This window comes from Mandrillus leucophaeus, unplaced genomic scaffold, assembly GCF_000951045.1.
Source record: "Mandrillus leucophaeus isolate KB7577 unplaced genomic scaffold, Mleu.le_1.0 Scaffold47, whole genome shotgun sequence".
NCBI lineage: Eukaryota > Metazoa > Chordata > Mammalia > Primates > Cercopithecidae > Mandrillus > Mandrillus leucophaeus.
This window is the reverse complement of record NW_012105031.1, coordinates 4670926-4690504: the sequence shown is the minus strand read 5'-3', so window position 1 is coordinate 4690504 and position 19579 is coordinate 4670926. Positions and strand designations below refer to the sequence as shown.

Genomic DNA, 19579 nt, shown 5'->3' with positions numbered 1-19579 from the left:
AGCCTTTGGTGTTCTCCAAAGAACCAGCCTATCAATAACCTTCAGCTGGTAGCATTGTGATGTTACTGATTATATATTTTCTACTGCAATATCCAGTGTTCTGGTCTTTTTTCTTATCCAAGGTAGAGATACAGTCTTGTACATCTCACAGCATATGGCATGGTGCCTAGCACTATATGAATGTCCGGTAAGTATTTGCAAAATGAATAAATGAAATGGGTAGGTAGAAAAACAATATGTAAAACTAAGGAACATACTAAAAAAAAATGAGTAACCAAAAATGAGGAAGAGGTTCTTTAGTAAAATTTTTGACAGTGATCTCTATTAGTAAGCTGCTATCATGTGCAACACACTGCATACTAGCTTTAAAGAGAATATCTAATTTCATTCTTATAAAAATTCTAAGATTCTCATTATATATGTGAGAAAATAAGCTCAGATAATCATTTCCTTCTTCCCAAAAGTTACTTAGTTTTAGTGGTGGAGAAAGGATTCAAACAGGTTTAACTGATTCCAAAATCCATGTTCTTTCACAATTTAAAAATTCAAATTATGTTCATCCTTTGCTGCAACAAAAGAACAAAAGTAGCAAGCTTTATCCTGACGACCTATGAAATGATTTTTTTTAGGGAAGCTAAGCTCTGTGAGGATAATACAATGAACAGGTTTATTCAGGATCATACCTTAATACTGTTATTTGTAGGTCCAGATATGGTGATAAATATTTAATTAGAAGAGTATATGAAATACATGTTAAAAAGAGGATTTGTGCAAACTCATTAGGCAGTCTTTCAAGCTTTGTAATGACATAAGTGGCAAGTGGATTATGGTTTATTTTGAAAGACTTGTCAATGCAATCTTGTTGGGGGAAGGGAAAGAAAGTGGAGAAAGAGAAAAAGAGAGATGGAACACATTCTTTTGCAGATTTAACAAATGATTTCACATGCTTCATGCTGTTTATTCTGTGGGATTGTTCTCTTAGCTAAATATACACACTCATAAATACCACATATTTCCTACTGTCTGTTTAAACTTTTGCAACTCATTCTTTATTTTCAATAGCTCTTCCCTCTTCAGCATCTGTGTTTTTTTTTTCTTTTTGTCCCAAATTTCTCACATATATTACAACACAGTTCAGAGGCCTCTTTTTAATTTTATCAAGTTTTTAAGCTAGCATTAGAAGCAATGTCCAGTGACCTTCGATGGTATAACTTTAAAAGTATACTGTACTCATTGTCCTATGAAAAGATCTAATTCTTCCTGAAACAGAATTCAATATAGAATCCCAATATAGAATAGAATAGAATAGAACAGAATAGAATTCAATTCTAAAACAAAAATGGAAGAATGTTAGCAGAAAATACTTCATAAACTGTATTTGATCTTGACTGTAATAGCATATAACTATTTATTATCTCTTCTTTAAAGGTGATAACCTAAAGTGAGCATTAAGATTTTTTACTCATAGTTACATGACAAATACACTTTTTAAATTAATAACTGCTGGATATGGGATTGAAGCTCAGGTATCTTTAAGTCCAAATAAACTTTCTACTACACTTACATTGAAAAGTTCACTGTCTAGAAATGTAGCCTAGATTAGCAAAGGCATGCAGACCCAAAGGCAATGCTATGTATACATCTTTTTATAATCATGATGTCCTTAGAGAGCCATATGTTAAACTTTTTCCAAAGGATTAATAATTTTGAATTAAATTTTAAGTCATACAACATGTTTTACTTTTTTCAGCTTTTAATTTTGGCATAATTACATATTCACAGGAAGATGTACAGACAGAACAGAGGAGTTTCAGACCCTTTGCGCAGTCTATCCCAGTGGTTGGCACGGTTTGCATCTTATATAATTATAGTACAGTAACAAACCAGTAGTTGACACTGGGTGTATGTGTTTGTCCTTTGTCATTTTATCACATGTGTAAATTTACATAACCACCAATGAAGTCAACATACAGAACTATTCCATTACCTCAAAGATCTCCCTCATGTTATGTCCTTATAGTACCTTCTCTGTATCATCCCTAACCCCTGGAAACCATTCATCTCTTTTTTTTTTTTTTTTGTCATTTTGAGAATATTATAAAAATACGATCATACCACACATGTCCTTTTGAGATGGGCTCTTTTCAATCAGCATAATGTTCTTGTGATTAATCTGCATCATTTCCCATGTGAATAGCCCTTGCCTTTTTATTGCTGAGTAGTATTTCATAGTATGTGTGTATCACTGTTAATTTCATCATTCACTACTTAAGGACACTTTGCTTGTTTAGGGGTTTTGATCTATGACACATAGAGCTGCTATGACTCGTGTAGGTATTTGTATAGACATACATTTTATTTATCTGGATTAAATGTGGAGGATTACAATTGATGGGTCCTATAGTAAGTGTGTGTTTGTTTGTGTGTTTGTGTGTATGTGTGTGTGTATTCAAGAAACTGCCAAACTATTTTCAGAGAGACTATCACTTTATATGCTACCTGCAGTGTATGACAGGTGCACTGTTTCTGCATCCTAATGAAATTTTTGTTTTATCATTAAAGACATTTTTATCTGTCCTAATAGATAGGCAGTGGTAACTCATTTTGGTCTTAATTTTAATTCCCTAATAGCGCGTGATGTTGACGCTTTTCTTCATGTGACATTTGCCATCTATATGTTCTCTTCAGTGAAGTGCTTCTTGTATTTTACCTTTTTTACTAATTGTTAGTTTTTATTATTTTAACTGTTGAGGTTTTATTTTTTTATTTAAAATTATTTTTAGAGACATTTGGGTAGGAGGAGAGTATCTTGCTCTGTCACCCAGGCTGGAATACAGTGGCATGACTGTAGCTCACTGACTGCAGCCTTGAACTGCTGGGCTCAATCCATCTTCCTGCCTCAGCCGCTGGGGTAGCTAGGACTATAGGCGTGAGGCACAGGCTCCATGTCTGGCTAAACCATTGAGTTTTGAGAATTATTTATGTATAGTAGGCATGATCACTTTATTAGATACGCAGCTTGCAAATATTACTTCCTAGTATGTGGTTTGCCTTTTCATTCTCTTAGCAGGCTTTTTCATAGAACAAAGGTTTTCAATTTTGGTAAAGTTCAATTTATTATTGTTTCTTTTATTAATTGTGCTTTTGATGTCATGTCTAATGACTCTTCCCCAGGTCCCAGATACCAAAGACTTTCTCCTGTTATACTCTAACCATTTTAGAGTTACATTTAAATCTATGATTCATTTAAAACTATTTTTTTAAATATAAGGTGTGAAGTTTAGAACAAGGTGTTTTTTTTTTTTTTTTTTTTTTTTTTTTTGCCTATTGGTATTCAATTGACAGTTTGGCAGGGATTAAATTTTAGGCTGAAAAACATTTCCCTTTATAATTTTGATGGTATTGCTTCATTGCGTTTTTCTATCCAATCTTACTGATTACTGATCCCATATAATTCTCATTTCTTTGCATTTGTATTACTGGTGTTATGAGATATTTTGATTCTGTTCCTTTACATGGTTCTTTTTTCATTCACTAGGTTGATTTATCTTTTAAATATGGAGCTTTATGTTCTTCAGATCTGGGAATTTCTCTTTCATTATTTTAAGAAATAATTTTCTCCTTTCAATTCTGTTTTTCTGTACTTTATGCTTATCAGTTAGATCATGAACATCCTGAATTTTACTTCTTTATTAGTAATTTTTACCATGGTAAACCCTCAGTCTGTCTAAGATTCTACTTCATTTTCCCCATTGTATTTTTTTTGCATCAAATAATTTCCCCAAAATTGAAAAGGATTTCTATTTAAGACCGTTCTCTAAATATCTTAATTATTGTGGATATATGCAATGTTCATTTGTTTAACATTACTTTTAAATGGTCTCAAGGGAAAAGAGATAAATACATTTTCAATCTTCTAACAAAAGTAGAGACCCCTGTATCTAAATTTTGAAAAAATATTTAAAGTAGTAAATATTTCAAAATGTTATTTTTCTAACTCATGATTTTCATACTCTTCTAGTATTTTATCAAATACCTGTACCTTAATTTTTAAGTTACTCTCATTGTGCCACTCATTAGGTTTTTAAGTATGTCAAAGTTTTTGAATAATATGTTTTAAAGTCAGTTTAAATTACACATAGTCTTATTTATTTATTTATTTATTTATTTATTTATTTATTTATTTAGAGATGGAGTCTTGCTCTGTCACCCGGCTGGAGTGCAGTGGCACAATCTGGGCTTACTGCAACCTCTGCCTCCCGGGTTCAATCAATTTCCCTGCCTCAGCCTCCCGAATAGCTGGGACTACAGGCATGTGCCACCATGCCCGGCTAATTTTTTGTATTTTAATAGAGATGGGATTTCACCATGTTGGCCAGGGTGGTCTCAATCTTCTGACCTCATGATCTGCTCACCTGGGCCTCCCAAAGTGCTGGGATTACAGGCATCAGCCACCACACCCAGCCACAGTCATGTTTATTTAAAAGAGAATTTTTTTTTTTTTTCAGATCACTTACAACTTTAAGATCCAGAAACAAGGGAGAAAATAAATTCCACAAAATTTTCATGGCTACATACAGCCAGACATTAACAAGAATGTAGAGCTATTATTTATTGAGGGCTTCATGTGTTCTATTATAGTCTTTCTTAAAGTAGTCTAGTTGAGTAGAGCCAGAACATATACATCAACCATAGGTTTGAGTTACTACCACATACACAAACACTGATACAATCTACTACATCATAATCACCCAATTAATTACCAAAATACATCTCAGTGCCACATTCCCAACTATTGCACAGATACACTTGGTTACCCCTCAGCTCATCAAACTCAAAGTGTCTAAAACTTAATTCATTTTCCATTGTCTATCATTCAATCCTTATTTTTTTGTTTTGACTTAACTATACTTGTAGTCACTGAATTAAAGGCTTCAGAGTTATCATTAACATAACTTCACATGAAGATAATGGCTTGTCACGTCTCATTCAGGTAACTCTCACATTTATCTGTAACTCTCCAACTCCAGCAACATTCCTTGTCCACGCCCTCACTTCTTAGTGATTAATGCATCTCTTAACTAATTGTACTGTCTCCAGATTCTTCTCCTTCCAATCCATCCTACATATCTTAAAAGAGTCTTAATGAAAAACATAAGATCTCTTTATTTTTTGCCCTAGGATCTTATATGCCTCCGTCGTTTACCAAATTGTGTATAAACCTTTTAAGATGACTTTCAGCATCTGCCAGAATCTGGTTTCCACCTGATTTTCTAGATTTTATTTCAAAGTTTATTGGGTCAAAGTAGCTTCTACTTTAGGAAAATTCTTCCCCTCCCCCCCACACCCTTTTTGAATTCTGAACCATTTTGTATATCTGTCAGTATTTTAAACTCCCTCTGAAATTGACTTAACCTCACCATCTTTAGTTGTCTAAATTCTACCCATGGATTTCAAAGCTTTGCTTGCATGATCTCCCATCTCTGATCCACAGAACTGGAAACGATGCCTTGCTCCTCTGAACTTTCATAACACCTATTATATGCTTTATCACTTTCTATCTTGTGTACTTCTGATGTGTGACCATGTCTTGTTTCCCCTTTTAGACTTTTTATTGCATAAGGGTAAGTTAAATATTTATTCAGCTTTAAATTATTCTCAATGCCTAGCATATTACCTCATATATAATAACAATGCCAGTTGATATATAATATTAACAGCAATGTTGGATATAGAAATATAAAATGTTTAAAAATTTATATTTTTCTTCCTCCCTCAACCTTTAGGAAGCTCTTCACCACATGATTTTAGCTTACTATAAACACATATACAAGATGAAATTTATCACTGAATTAGAGTACTTCTGTTTAAATCAATAAGCTTATATACCTAATCCTACTTATAATGTGAAAAAGGCAAAGAATATCTGTTCTGTGTGTGTAGGTTTTTGGGGCTTGGAGCATGATTTTTTTTTTTTTTTTTTTTTTTTTTTTTTTACCTTTCCCTGCCTATGCTGACCTTCTTTTCTCATCTGTACTATTGCCTGAGGCAGTAAGATTATAGCACAAAGATTTGACTACAGTTTTATATTAATTGCATGACACACCTCATTTGAGAAATGTCTCTGTTCTTCATAGAATCTGTGAAACTGCCTTAGTACTTTAATTCCTTTGTTACAGATATTCTTGTAAGTTAGAGTAATAGGTCATTATATGTTTTTATTTTTCTTATGTAAGTCACAATTTACATAGATGCCCCTTTTCTCTTAATAATAAGCAGAGAAATTAAAAGACACTTCCATATTTTATTCTTTTCAAAAATAGAATCAGAAATAGTCAAATCAGAATAAGAAATAGAAAAAAAATGTAGCTTTGGTAGTTAATCTCAGAGAAACAGCCTAGGGAAGCAAAATTAACAACGGAATGAAGTGTAACTCTGCTCATAATGAAACTAACATATATCCAAGGAAAAAAAATGAATAGGTAATTGAATTTTATGCTCATACTAGTGGGATCAGTTCTATATATTTTAGATACTCAGTATCACTGAATTCACTGAGGTGTTGTCAATTTATTTCCAGGTAAACCTGACAATATCAGACTCTAAAGTCTGTGTAATATCTCTTAATATTAAATGTGTGATTTATTGTATCAAAAAACTTATAACCTACATCATTATGAGTGATACTAACTTCCCTGATTCTCTTCTTGTCATTTAAAAAGAAAAAAAATGCTCATGGAATTGTAAAGTTGATCTATGGGAAATAATTTTAAATTGTGTAACATTTTAAAGGAGTAAGTTAATTGAATTTAATCATATTTACAATGTGAATGTATGAGACTTCAATATCAAGCTTTAATATTTCTATATCAATAAATATGATTCTTGAACATAATAGCTATCACCTCCAAATTATTTGGTGATTTATTTAATCAATCCTCTATTAAACTTAAGGGTTATTTCCCCTTATCCACTATTGTAATACTGTGATTGATATCCTAGTGTACACATATTTTGTACATATATAGTTATATCAATGTAAATTCTTAGAGATGAGATTTCTAGATCAAATTTTATGCACAATGTATATTTTGATAATTATTTCCAAACTTCCCATTAGACACACTTTACCACTTTGTTTTTGCAAGTCCTATTTCTCTAAACTTTTCCAACAGTGAGTTTTTATCATTTGAAATAAAAGTCTTTGCCATTTTGATTAAAGAAAGTAATATAAAGGCCTAGCATAGTTGATGGACTGTTTTGTAAGATTCTTATCTGAAGCTTGGAAACATTTAACTTAGAAAAACATAATAAACCATAGGGACAAATTATTAATTCAATTACTAACATTAATTCAACTACTAAGCACTTAACAAATAATAAAATCAACAAATTTCAGATAACCATCTGTGTTTAATTTTTATCTCTAATTCTTATACCTCTTATCCTGTAAATTGAGCTAATACATTTTACATATCAAATTAGTATTAATTCCAATAGTCTTATATCATACGTCTGTCCCTGGCCGCCCTCAGAGCCGTGCCCAGCCTGGCATGCATATGTGATAGTTAAGGATGCAGTTAAAGAGTCAATCACGCGTGTCCACAACAGAGACACACGCAGCCTTGTATGCCTTCTTTTTAAAAGTTCAGAATATAGTATTCATTTTGCCTATGGGATATTGTTCACATTGCCAATTACATGGATTTTACTTATCAAAGTAAAGACAACCGTATTGATTTCCACTTTGATCAGACAATATGACTTAAAAATAATAAACATTTCATGAGAAATTATAACTCTTCAATTGCTATAGAAGTCAGAGTATTTTTTGCCATGTTAATTCATTCCTCGTGTCATCATTTTGTGCATATAACAGGGGATATAACTGACTTTCTTTATTTACTAAATGCTCAGTTTGTTACTTACTAGAACTTTGCTTTCCAGATGGCAAATTCTTCTAAGAATGTTTTTTCTGGTTGGGAGCAGTTGCTCATGCCTGTAATCCCACAACTTTGGGAGGCCGAGGTGGGCGGATCATGTGAGATCAGGAGCTCGAGACTAGCCTGGCCAACATGGTGAAGCCTGGTCTCTACTAAAAATACAAAAATTAGCTGGTGTGGTGGCACATGCCTGTAATCCCAGCTACTCGGGAGTCTGAGGCAGAAGAATTGCTTGAACCCAGGTGGTGAAGGTTGCAGTGAGCCGAGATCGTGACATTGCACTCCAGCCTGGGCAACAAGAGCAAAACTCCATCTCAATAAATAAATAAATAAATAAATTAATTAATTAATAAAAATAAATGTTTATTAAAATGCAATAATCTTAAATCTTATAGACTTTTGGGATTTAGCATTATTACTAATTTTTTACTTTCTATATTTCTTGTATGATTTGTGTATTTTATAATCATCTTGTTGCTAGAACATTTTGTTGTCACTTCTTTTTCTGATGCTTTTTCAGAGGCTATTATCATTGTCCTGAACTCTGCACGTTTTATACTGCATTTATTTTCTTTTTACTCATTGCTCTTTGCCACTCGGTAACACCCATATCCACCTCTTTATTAAGATCACATGCTGTTTGGGTAATTCGTATAGCTTCTTAGGTCAGTTAAATGTTTAACAATTTCTCTGTTATTCGATGCACATTGAAAGAGTTTATGTGCTTCTAGACATTCTATTATTATTTTTGAAGGAAATGGCTGACTTCTCTAAGACTCATTGAAAAACCATTTTATTAGAACATAAAGCTGATTTGTCTGCTATCCTTGACAATACTCTAAAACAGGATAAAAGAGCCCTAGAACCTGTGTATATTAGAACTTTTTGGAGAGCTCTTTTGAGTTCACTGTCTCTAATATTAGAATTATGCAGATCTGTACATTAATTTATTGACATTCTTTACCTACTATGAACAAGTGGCTAGTACAATTTATATCCTTGTACTATCATTTAAGGCACATAAAGATACTACTTCCAAAGTTTGGGAAGAATATTGTGTTTGAAAACAGTTGTGTGCATTGTAAATACAAGCTGAGTTAATACATATTGCATATAAAATATTTTTTATTTTGACAGGACTCTATCATTGTGTGCATTTTCATACTCTAAAACTGAGAAAATTGTATTTCACTTTGCATATTCAATTTCTTGAATTTTACTCATCAGAATAAAGACAACTTTCTTGGCTTTTATGTTGATTAGGCAATATGACAAACGTAATGAGTACACACATAAGTACTTTTAAGTTTATGAAATATTTTCCTTATGTCATTCAAAGTTGTTAAAAATAACTTTGAGGTAAATATTATTAACCATATTTTTTAGGTGTGCAATTTGTCTTACGTAAGTCATAAAATTAGCAAGCTGTAGAATTAAAATTTGAACACATTTTGTTTAGCCGTTTTTAGAGAGTCTAATTTGGCTTCTTTCTTTCTCTATCCAGTTCAGTAACGCTGAATACAACCCCATTGTTTATATGATAATGGCTTAATGTATTTTAAAATAACTGCTATGTAATTAAGTGGCATAACATAAAAAGAAACATCATTATTTTAAAGTTATGTCAAACCTTTTTACAAATCTAGTACCACAAAGGTTACCTAGATTTGTTTGTCCTTAGAGACAACAGTCCCTGCATATTCCTTATACTTAAGTTGTAATATTTGCAGGATCCATAGCTTTCATGTATCAATTATGAGTCATAGAAGAGCCATATTTTATCTTAATAATGTGAATAATTAAAATAATTCCTATAGAATACAACTTCTGTTTTGCAAGGTAACATACAGAGATCCATATTCTTTCTGAAGGATCTGTCTCCAGTTAATCAAATAAAAATTCTTGTTAGTATCACAAGACAATTTAAAATTAGAAAAACTCACAAACTGCATCTGACAAAGGTCTAATGCCCAGAATCTATAAGGAACTTAAATAATTCAACAAGAAAAAAACAATGCCGTTACAAATTTGGCAAAGGACATGAGCAGAGACTTCTCAAAAGAAGACATGCAGCCAACAAGCACATAAAAAATGCTCAACATCACTAATCACTAGAGAAATGCAAATCAAACCACTATGAGATGCCGTCTCACACTGGTCAGAATGGCTATTATTAAAAAGTCAAAAAGTAACAGATGTTGGCAAAGTGGCAGAGAGAAGGGAACACTTATACATGGTGGCAATGTAAATTAGTTCAGCCTCTGTGCCATGCAGTTTGTAGATTTCTCAAAGAACTTAAAACAGAACTACCATTTGACCCAGCAGTCCCATGACTGGATATTTACTGAAAGGAATATACATTGTGCTACCAAAAAGATATATGCACCCATATGTTCACCGCAGTACTATTCACAATAGTGAAGATGTGTACTCAACAAAGATGCCCATCAACTGGGTAAACATAATGTGCTTCATATATACCATGGAAAACTCCACAGCTATAAAACCAAAACCAAATCATGTCCTTTGCAGCAACATGGATGCAGCTGGAGGTCATTATCCTAAGCAAATTAATTCAGGGACAGAAAACTAAATGCCTCCTGTTCTTAGTTATAAGTGGGAGCTAAACATTGTGTCCATGTGGACACAAAGATGGGAAAAATAGACACTACCTATTGGGTACTATGCTCACTACCTGAGTGATGAAATCATTTGTACACCAAATCCCAGCATAATGTAATAACCTAAAATAGAAGTTGAAAAACAAAACTAAAATAAGATATTCAAGACAGATCATCCTCATTCCCAAGGACAGTGGAAATTAAAAACCAAGAGAAGAGGCCAAAATTTAACTATGTTATCACCAAATGGATTTTTATAGCTTAAAGAGTATCACCATTCCAGCCTTCTCTTAGACTCACCAATTTCCTATTTTTCAATTAAGCTTCTGAATGATTACCATGTAACTAAGACATTTGTTAGCCTGGAATGGACTTTGTAGGCTTGCCTTTGATGGATTCAATGCAAAAATTTTTTTTACAAAGAAGTTAGAAAGGATAAGTGGTGTTTAATAAATATCAATAAAGCAAATGTATTTTTTTTCTATGGATGGAGATTTTTTACTGCCAAAATTTTAGAATTATGTGCATGTGTGTGTGAGTGTATCATACACACATTCCTCTGTGAATACTTTTGGTGTTTTATGTGCAGATTTCCAAGTGCAAGATAATCTTTATTTCATTTTTTTCCAATGTGAAATTCACATTGAAATAAAATACTATTCCTAAGGGAACAAGAAGTCGTGTTCTTGATACTAAGCTCAATTCTACAACTACTGCTATATGAAATTGTTGTTAAGTTCAACTGCCAATGCCTTATCTTGCTGTGAAACAGATCTCTTTCAATAGAAAAATCTAAACAAGGAAAATTTATATGTAAATGTAAATCAGTATTCAAACTGAAGTGAAAATTCTCCTAATGAGAAAATTGTTTAAGTATCTTGTAGAATTGGTCATTCTAGAGTTTCATTAACTTAATTTCAACCAAAATATAACTAAAGATATTGTTAGTAACAAGACCTATTGATCCTTTAATATTAAAGAGAACTCTTTATGCTGTTTTTATGAAGTTATGACTGTAGAGAAATAAACATGTGTCTGTGGAAACAGTTAATAACGATTACATGTGTGTTATTTCTATCTATATTTAGCTACTTATTTGCTCTTCTTTATTAACTGTGATATTTCTTAGGGATGAACAATGAAACATGATGTAAACATTTACATAAGGCAAAATTCATTTTTTAACAGTTTTTTTTTCCTTACAAACAAGTTTTTTGAATACATTTCTTAGCATAATACTTGAACCTGTCTAAAGAATAGCCTGATTTATAGTCTCTGGGCTGTGCATTTATATGACTTGGAACTTTAGTTTTTTTTCTTTTCTGAACCTATGCATTCTACTTAGATCATCTTAATAACTTTTTGAGTAATCTTCAGGAAATTTATACACATCACTTTCAGGCTGGTGGTTGTCCAGTCTTCACCTGCAGTTCAACCCTTCTTCTGAGCTTCTTATTTCCATTGCCACTTAAAATCTCCATAAGCATCTAAGTATCTGTATGCTCATCATCTTTGCCCTCTATCCACATGTCTCCTTCTAAAACTTTTTTTACCAGTCAATTTTTCAATCATCTACTCAGTGACACAAGCAAATCTGGGAGTCATTTTTCATTCTTCCCTCACTCTTGCCATTATCTATTTTCTTCATGTTATATATTTTCTTCATATTTCCTGATTTATTCATTTCAGTTTCTCTTTACTTTCACTAGTCTATTACAACTTTTGCCTAACATTCCTGCAACAGAGCCTTAAGTGCTCATCTGGCAGCTTCTCCTTCCTTTCTAAAGGCCATACTCCATCATGCAACAGGATTCATCACTCTGAAAAGCAAATCTGAGGTTATGTAGTTGCCTGAGCAGATGCCATGCAAATAAATGGAATTTCCTTCACAGCCAAACTTTATGCAAAGGCAGAAAGAGGCAACTGTGTTTCTGGGGTAAAGCGAGGAGTGACTACACTTTCTTCATCTCAAACTTCTCTTGTTGCAAATCTAACACTGTATCTGCAATTTCCATCTTCCTCATCCTTTGTGTCAATACATTGAAGTCTCTTTTAAAAACACAACACTTATTTTTTTAAATAAACTATTTTGGAATAGGTTTAGTCTTACAGACAAGCTGCAAAGATGATATAAAATCTAGATAGATGCTTCCTCCATTCCCTCCATCCCCTTAATATTTTACATTATCATGGCAGGTTTTTAAAAACAGAAATCAACCGTGGTATATTACTGATATTTAAACTCCGAAATTTATTCAGATTTCATCTAGTTTCCCACTGATTTCCTCTTTCTACTTCAGAATCCAATCCAGACTATCAGGGAATTTAAAAAATGCTGATTTTGACAGAGAAAACGTTTTTGCAGTTATTAGAATCTTAGTTTAAGACAGTTTAAGACACCCTTTTAGAAGGGTGAACAAATAGGACAACAGGCAGTGAAATTTGGGGAGATGGTGTTGGGGTGTTTGAGTGGTGTGCTGTAGCATGGGATCCTGGCTGGAGGTGTCTGGCATTACTGGAAGAGCTTGGGAAACCAGGTAATGCCATGAGGAGACTTGATTTAGAAGATACAAATTAAGGGGGCTGTTAGAACACATAATGGGTTGTTAGAAACAAACATTTCAGTTGTAAGTATGTTTGAGAATGTTTATTGATTACAAAGAAATGGAGACAATCATGAGTCCAACCTCAAAATGGGAAAATAATTGTGGAAGTAAATGAAAGCATATGTGCCATTGATTAGAACTGTGAATTTGTAAATTTCTTCCTAAGAGAGCCTTCCTGTGGCATTTGATGGGCCTGTTGGTCTGGGAGTTTGAAAAAAATATTCTGAGGTTTGGAACAATTAATTTGATTGATTAGATTGATCATTTCCATGATAGGGTTTTTATTCTGCAGATACAAAATTTATAATGAACTTTAGATATTTGAATGTCATGCTTCTATATTCAAATGAATCTTCTCAGGTTCTAAAGGAACTGAATATACCTTTCTTGTGAAGTCATGTATATTCCTAAGGGGAAGGACTGGGTAGTTGTCAATTTCCCTGGAAGTTATCAGCTGCAGTCCCTGCAAGGGGCAGGATATTAGATTAGCCGTTCCATTTTTAATTTCCTGGGAACATATTGTGTGTTTACAAAGATATTGTAAGAAAAATCTGCATCAAATTACTTTTTAAAAATGAGACTTGCAGAAGATTTACTTGCTATAATCTCTGTGTGTGTGTGTTGGGGAAAATTGTGGGTGTGTGTTTGTGGTTTTAGCTGTTTTTTATTTTTTGGTCATAGTTTTCAATTCTAATATAAGGAGCTACTCAAAATGAAGGATTTATTTCAAGTATTGAAAATAAAAACATACTCAAAAAGCATATTCTCTTCAGATCAGGGCTCTTTTTAATACATCAAAGTGTGAGTATCTCAGGTTCATGAGAAAATACTTTGATTTATACTAATTGTACATCCATATGGTACATCTTTTAACTTATGCTCATATTATATATTAATATACAAATGATTCACGTAAAAGTAAAAATGACATTAAAATAAAATCAATAAGAATTAGCTCCTTTTTATGAAGTGTCAATAAGTTTTTAATTTATTTACGTTTGTAGTGTTTGCTACCTAAAGTTATAATCAGAAAACAGCAAGGATCAGGATGATTTTAAATTAGAGTTAGATTTCATCAGTATGCCTGGGGATTAGAAAATCCCCAAGTTATAAAACTTTCCACTAGTTCCAATGAAAATTCAGCCCTAATGTCAAATCATTTTAAGTTTATTAGGCACTTGTCATAACACTAATTATAAATTAGATCATTTTATATTCTCGAGATTGAGAAAAGTAATTAAATTGGTGGTTTCATTAGTTGATGGACAGTTTTAAAGAGTTTATTTTTCTGGAAAATCAAGGTGTATTATTCTTTCAGTTTCTAAAGAAGTGCTTATTAGAAAACAAGGGGTTGTATAGAAATCTAAATCTAACAGAAAAGGATAATTTTGTCATGAATATTGACTTAATTTTACTAATAGCTTTTAATATACATATTTTAAAGATATGAAGTCTTAGCTTTAGAATTTAAATATTAGGATATTTCTTCATTAAACTGAAAATTCAAATTCAAAGTAGATATTTAATTAGATGAATTAAAAATATAGAGTCATCATAATATTATCTATTATACAGTCAATCCTTTAAAATATGCTAATTGCAAGGTTTATAAATGACGTGGGGAGTCAAAGTTTTATAAATCCTCAAACATTATAAGTAGTCTTTGGAATCTTTTTTGTTGTTGCTGTCCAGACATAGAAATGTACAAATGTTTAATTTAAGGTCAGCCAAGCTGAAAAAATTTAAAAATATTTTTAGTCAATTGGCTAATTCTAAATTTGCTTTGTTTATTCTCATGTTATTTCTTATTCTCTCTTTTTTTTCTGAAACTACTAATGTAGCAGTAGGAAGTTAAATTAATACTATAGAAAATCATAAAAGTCATGTTCAATCAAGGTTTTAGCTTTAGCTTTAGCCCTGCTTTAGATTGAATGTGTTTTCTTACCAGGAAATTCTGGAGAGGTTATTACAACACACCCTCACACATACACATACACGTTCCTTTACATTTTACATGGTCTGTGCTAGAGGATTAGCATTTATTTAGTTTCTACTATATGAGGTGCTCTGATTCTCGACCTCCCATGCCACACTGTGATGTTGAACATCTCTGTGCATATATTCTTGTAAAATGTGTGTTGCAATTTTTATGCAAATCTTTTAATTTAAACAAATGTCATTGTGTGATATATTTCATTTTGCTTCTTTTTAACTTTTATTTTAAGTTCAGTGATACAAGTGCAGGTTTGTTAGATAGGTAAACTTATGTCATGGGGGTTTGTTGAACAGATTATTTCACCCAGGTATTAAGCCTAGTACCCATTAGTTATTTTTCCTGACCCTCTTCCTCCTCCCACCCTCGATCCTCTGAAAGCCCCAGTATGTATTGTTACCCTTCTGTTTTGTAATGTCTTTCATCTGGTACTGTGGTTTTAAAAAGATCTATCTATATTGCTGTGTGACCTTTGCTTCTAATTGCTATAATATACTTCACTGTGTGGACTCATTATCCTTTCCCTTTACCCAAAGGCTTCTGACTTCCAGCAACCACAGGTAAAACACAGTTGAGTATCCCACTTCAGCTCCCCTTTGTCACCACTTTTAGATGAAGAAACAGAGGCATGAAGGGTTGAATAATCTTATCAGAATTGCACTGCTAGGATTAGAACCAGTCTAGTGGCAGGCACATAGAGGAAAGAGAAGCATCAATTATTAAACATCTATTGTAGCAGAAGTTTTATGTCAAAAAATCAATTTTATCCACTTAAGTGCCTTATGTAGTAGCTAAAATGACTCAAAAAAATCAGAAAAGTAACCCAAATAATCATAATTGATAACTGGCAGATTCAGAAGTTTACTAATACTGGTCATCCCTTAGGGCTCATCTTGTTTTTTAATTAACCAGTGTCTCGTTTCAATGAATGTATTATTTTTAAAAAATATGGAGGTAAGGTTGCTTGATTACTCAGGTATTTCTCTCATTTTGGGAAATTGCATACATAGCCTTAGCAAACAGCATGTAAAATTGTTCCCAAATACCTATTTTTATTTGCTTGTTTTCTTATTTTTGGGTAATCTACAGCAGCAGAAGAAAAGTGTGTGTATATATATATATACACACACACACTCACACACATAGATTGGAGGATTAATTTTCCTAGTAACAAACATTTTGAAACAACTGATATAAAAAATTTGGAAGGGATTCTCATGTTAAAAGCTTATTGTATTATTTTTTGGATTTTTAGAGAAAGGGTTCTGTTCTGTCACCCAGTCTGGAGTGCAGTGGTGCAATCATAGCTCACTGCAGCCTTGAACTTCTGTGCTCAAGTGGCCCTTCTGTCCTCAGCCTCCCAAGTAGCTAGGATTACAAGTGTGGACCACCACACCACACCAGACTAATTTTTAAATTATTTTTATAGAGATGAGGGTGGAGAGGGGATCTTGGTAATTTGCCTAGGCTGGTCTTGAATTTCTAGCCTCAAGCAGTCCTCCCGTTCTGGCCTCCCCAAATGCTAGAACTACAGGCATGAGCCACCATACCTACTCTTGAACTCTTAAAATAGATTTTACTCTGTCCTTCATTTTGTTTATTGATTTGCAGATGGACATCATGACTACATAAAATTATTTCCATTTTTCATTTCTTTCTAAGTAAAAATTACCAGCTGGTTTTTATGGCGATAATGACATGGATCAGCAATAGTTCTTGAAAGTGTTATTTTTCAAAAAATTGTTGAATAAAAAGTGTTTTTATTCTTTCAATAGATATTATTTTCCTCCAAGCTTGAACAGTCATGAGTATGATGATTAATCAATATCATTTTAAGTACTAGAATGGCTCCTGAATGATAAAACCCGTCAGTAAAGACAGACTAAGCGAACATTAAGAAGTAAATGATATCTGACCTAGGAATTTCTCCTTTAGATGTGACATTCTCCCTGTTTTTCTGCTAGAAGACAAATCTTGGGTGAGGACAACATTGCAGAAGGGCCTGAACAGAGAGTTGAGCTCAGTATAAAACTTCTGACAGATTTTGCTGTTCTGGGAGGGACAGAGTCTAGCCCCAAGGAGGGGAAATGTTAGAGGCAGTCTGATGGGGTGAGATCCTGTGATGTCCTTCAAATTAAACCAGAGGAGATTGCTTTACTTCTTTCCCAATTGCTCAGAGGCAATTAGCAGAAGTAATTAATAGTGTTACTTCGAGAATGCTGTGGCTGCTTGATTTATTTTCAAATCAAATAGAAAATTGTAGTGTCCCCTTAACAAATTCGCAGGTGTACTTGACATTTCTAAGTTTAATGACTAGGTTTTTTTAGAAAATGCAATATTTTGACATTGTCTAAAAATAACAGAATATTGATTTCTTAAAAAGGCGATTAATTATATGATGAATATATTAATATTTATTAATATTTTAGACTATAATTTTAGAAAGCAGGATAAAGGGTTGCCAGCATTTGGTGTCATAAGTTTTAGGGCATGGTACAAACCACTAATATGTTATACATATACTATAATACATGTACTAGTAAATGTCAAAACAAGGTAATACCATTTCATCTTGAGTTGTGAATGCACATTTTGACTAAAAATTTTATGAAATTACAAATTAAAATTATATAAACTAATTTTAAAGAACTTATTATCAGTTATAAGTTAATAAGACAGGGTGGTATGAAGATGCATTTTTGTAAATTATTTTAAAAATTAAATTTGAAGAATAGTGAAAGTACTAACTGAAATATATCTTTAAAACTTTAAACATTGTTGAAGTAGTGCTTTTATCCTATCAAGTTCTACTCAAGTCATTGAACCATATATAAGTAAAGACATAAAAATAGTAATATTATATTTAATGTGTTTTGTATACTGTATAAAACATCTTTCTTACATTTTCTTTATTTATATAACTCATTACTTTCAGGTAAGGTAATTGGCCACCTGCTAACTGTGTGTCCTTGAGAAAGATGTTGTTATTACTTGTTCTAGTTGCTTTTCTAAAAGGATATAAGAAAAGTATGAGATAGATTTTTTTTACATTTCTCCTAGCTGTAAAATTCTATGGGTTCTATAATCCTATGTCTTGTCTTTTTTTCTCCCCTCCTGTGGAGTCTGATATCCTTTGTTCATCTTTTTTACAAATTTGAATCAGACTAGTTGGCAAAGTGTCAGTTCTCTGACAGTCTGTGATAATATATTATTTTGCGCAAATGTTACCAAATGAATAGCTAGTAAAATTTTTTCCTTTTATGATTCCAAACTCGCTCAGTTTGATGAATAGGATCTAATATTTGGCATTTTTATCTCTAAATGTCATCAATTTAATCTTTGTAACAAGTTCACTTATATAATAAACTTTAAATCTCTTTATACTCACACAAATGCAATGCAGGGGAAATCACTGTCCTTGCTCTCTTGATTTCTTCTTTGTTGACAGGATAGATGACAGAATCTGCGCTTCTTTCAGATGAATTGTTTTTCAGGTGGTAATTTTTCTATATTAACATACTCCCTACCATATATTTTTCTTTTCTACACAATCTTCATATAACCACATTATTTTTGAGGTTAAGTTTAATATCTAAACACCATTGAATGCATTCCATAATCAAGATATTTAGAATGTAGTTAGTTTTAATTTGAAGAATTTCGTGGTGTTTCTATCAAATTTATAATAAATTTAACAATAACTCCAACTATCTGAGTGTCTTTTCTTAATGACCTGGTACCTATTCATGTCAGTGTCCTAAAATCTTCAAATTGTGAAGTCACATACATGTGGTATGGAAATTATTTTTTCAGTCAAAAATATGTAAATCTTTACTTTGCAATTGTACTCTGATAAAGTAGCTCAGTTTGAGGGACAAAAATAAAACAAGCCTTTATTTTTCTTCTCAAGGCAGTATTTGCATGACTTTCATATGGTATATATGTTTGCATAGGAAATTTGTCTTTAGTTTCACATCTGCCTGGATTATAGCCTTTAATTCAATGATTCAAAGCTTATCTGGAAGACACTTAAAATACTTGAAAGCTACATACTATTATTTTATGATTTCAGCTACTCAAGACAAAACTTTTAATGTATAAACAACATCTTTATCAAGTCAAGCAAATAGTGAAGGGAAATTATCAAACTATGGTCTTGTTTTTAAAGGAATGGGCCTAAAATTGGACAGATATACTTGAAGTGGTGAAAGTGGAAAATATACAACCATTTCATCTGTCCAGATTATTTGAGCCTTTCCTGTATCAATGAAACATCAGCTGTTGCAGTGAGATAATCTTTAATGCTCATCCTATTTTTTGATCTAGATGCATTAATGATTAATTTATTGAATATTATTTGTTTTCTATGCTGTAACACTGGCATATCAAAAACTTCAATAGATTGTCACATTTTAA

At 32.3% G+C, this 19579-nt stretch overlaps 1 protein-coding gene across 1 annotated transcript in view; it reads right to left on the bottom strand.

The window, feature by feature from the left end:
- Positions 1–18664, bottom strand: part of RGS21 (regulator of G-protein signaling 21) — a 49965-nt gene extending 31301 nt beyond the window's left edge. The window contains exon 1 of the mRNA XM_011995080.1: positions 18552–18664. The gene's annotated coding sequence lies outside the window, so the exon portion shown is untranslated. The remainder of the gene's footprint in view (positions 1–18551) is intronic.
- Positions 18665–19579: the final 915 nt, after the last annotated feature.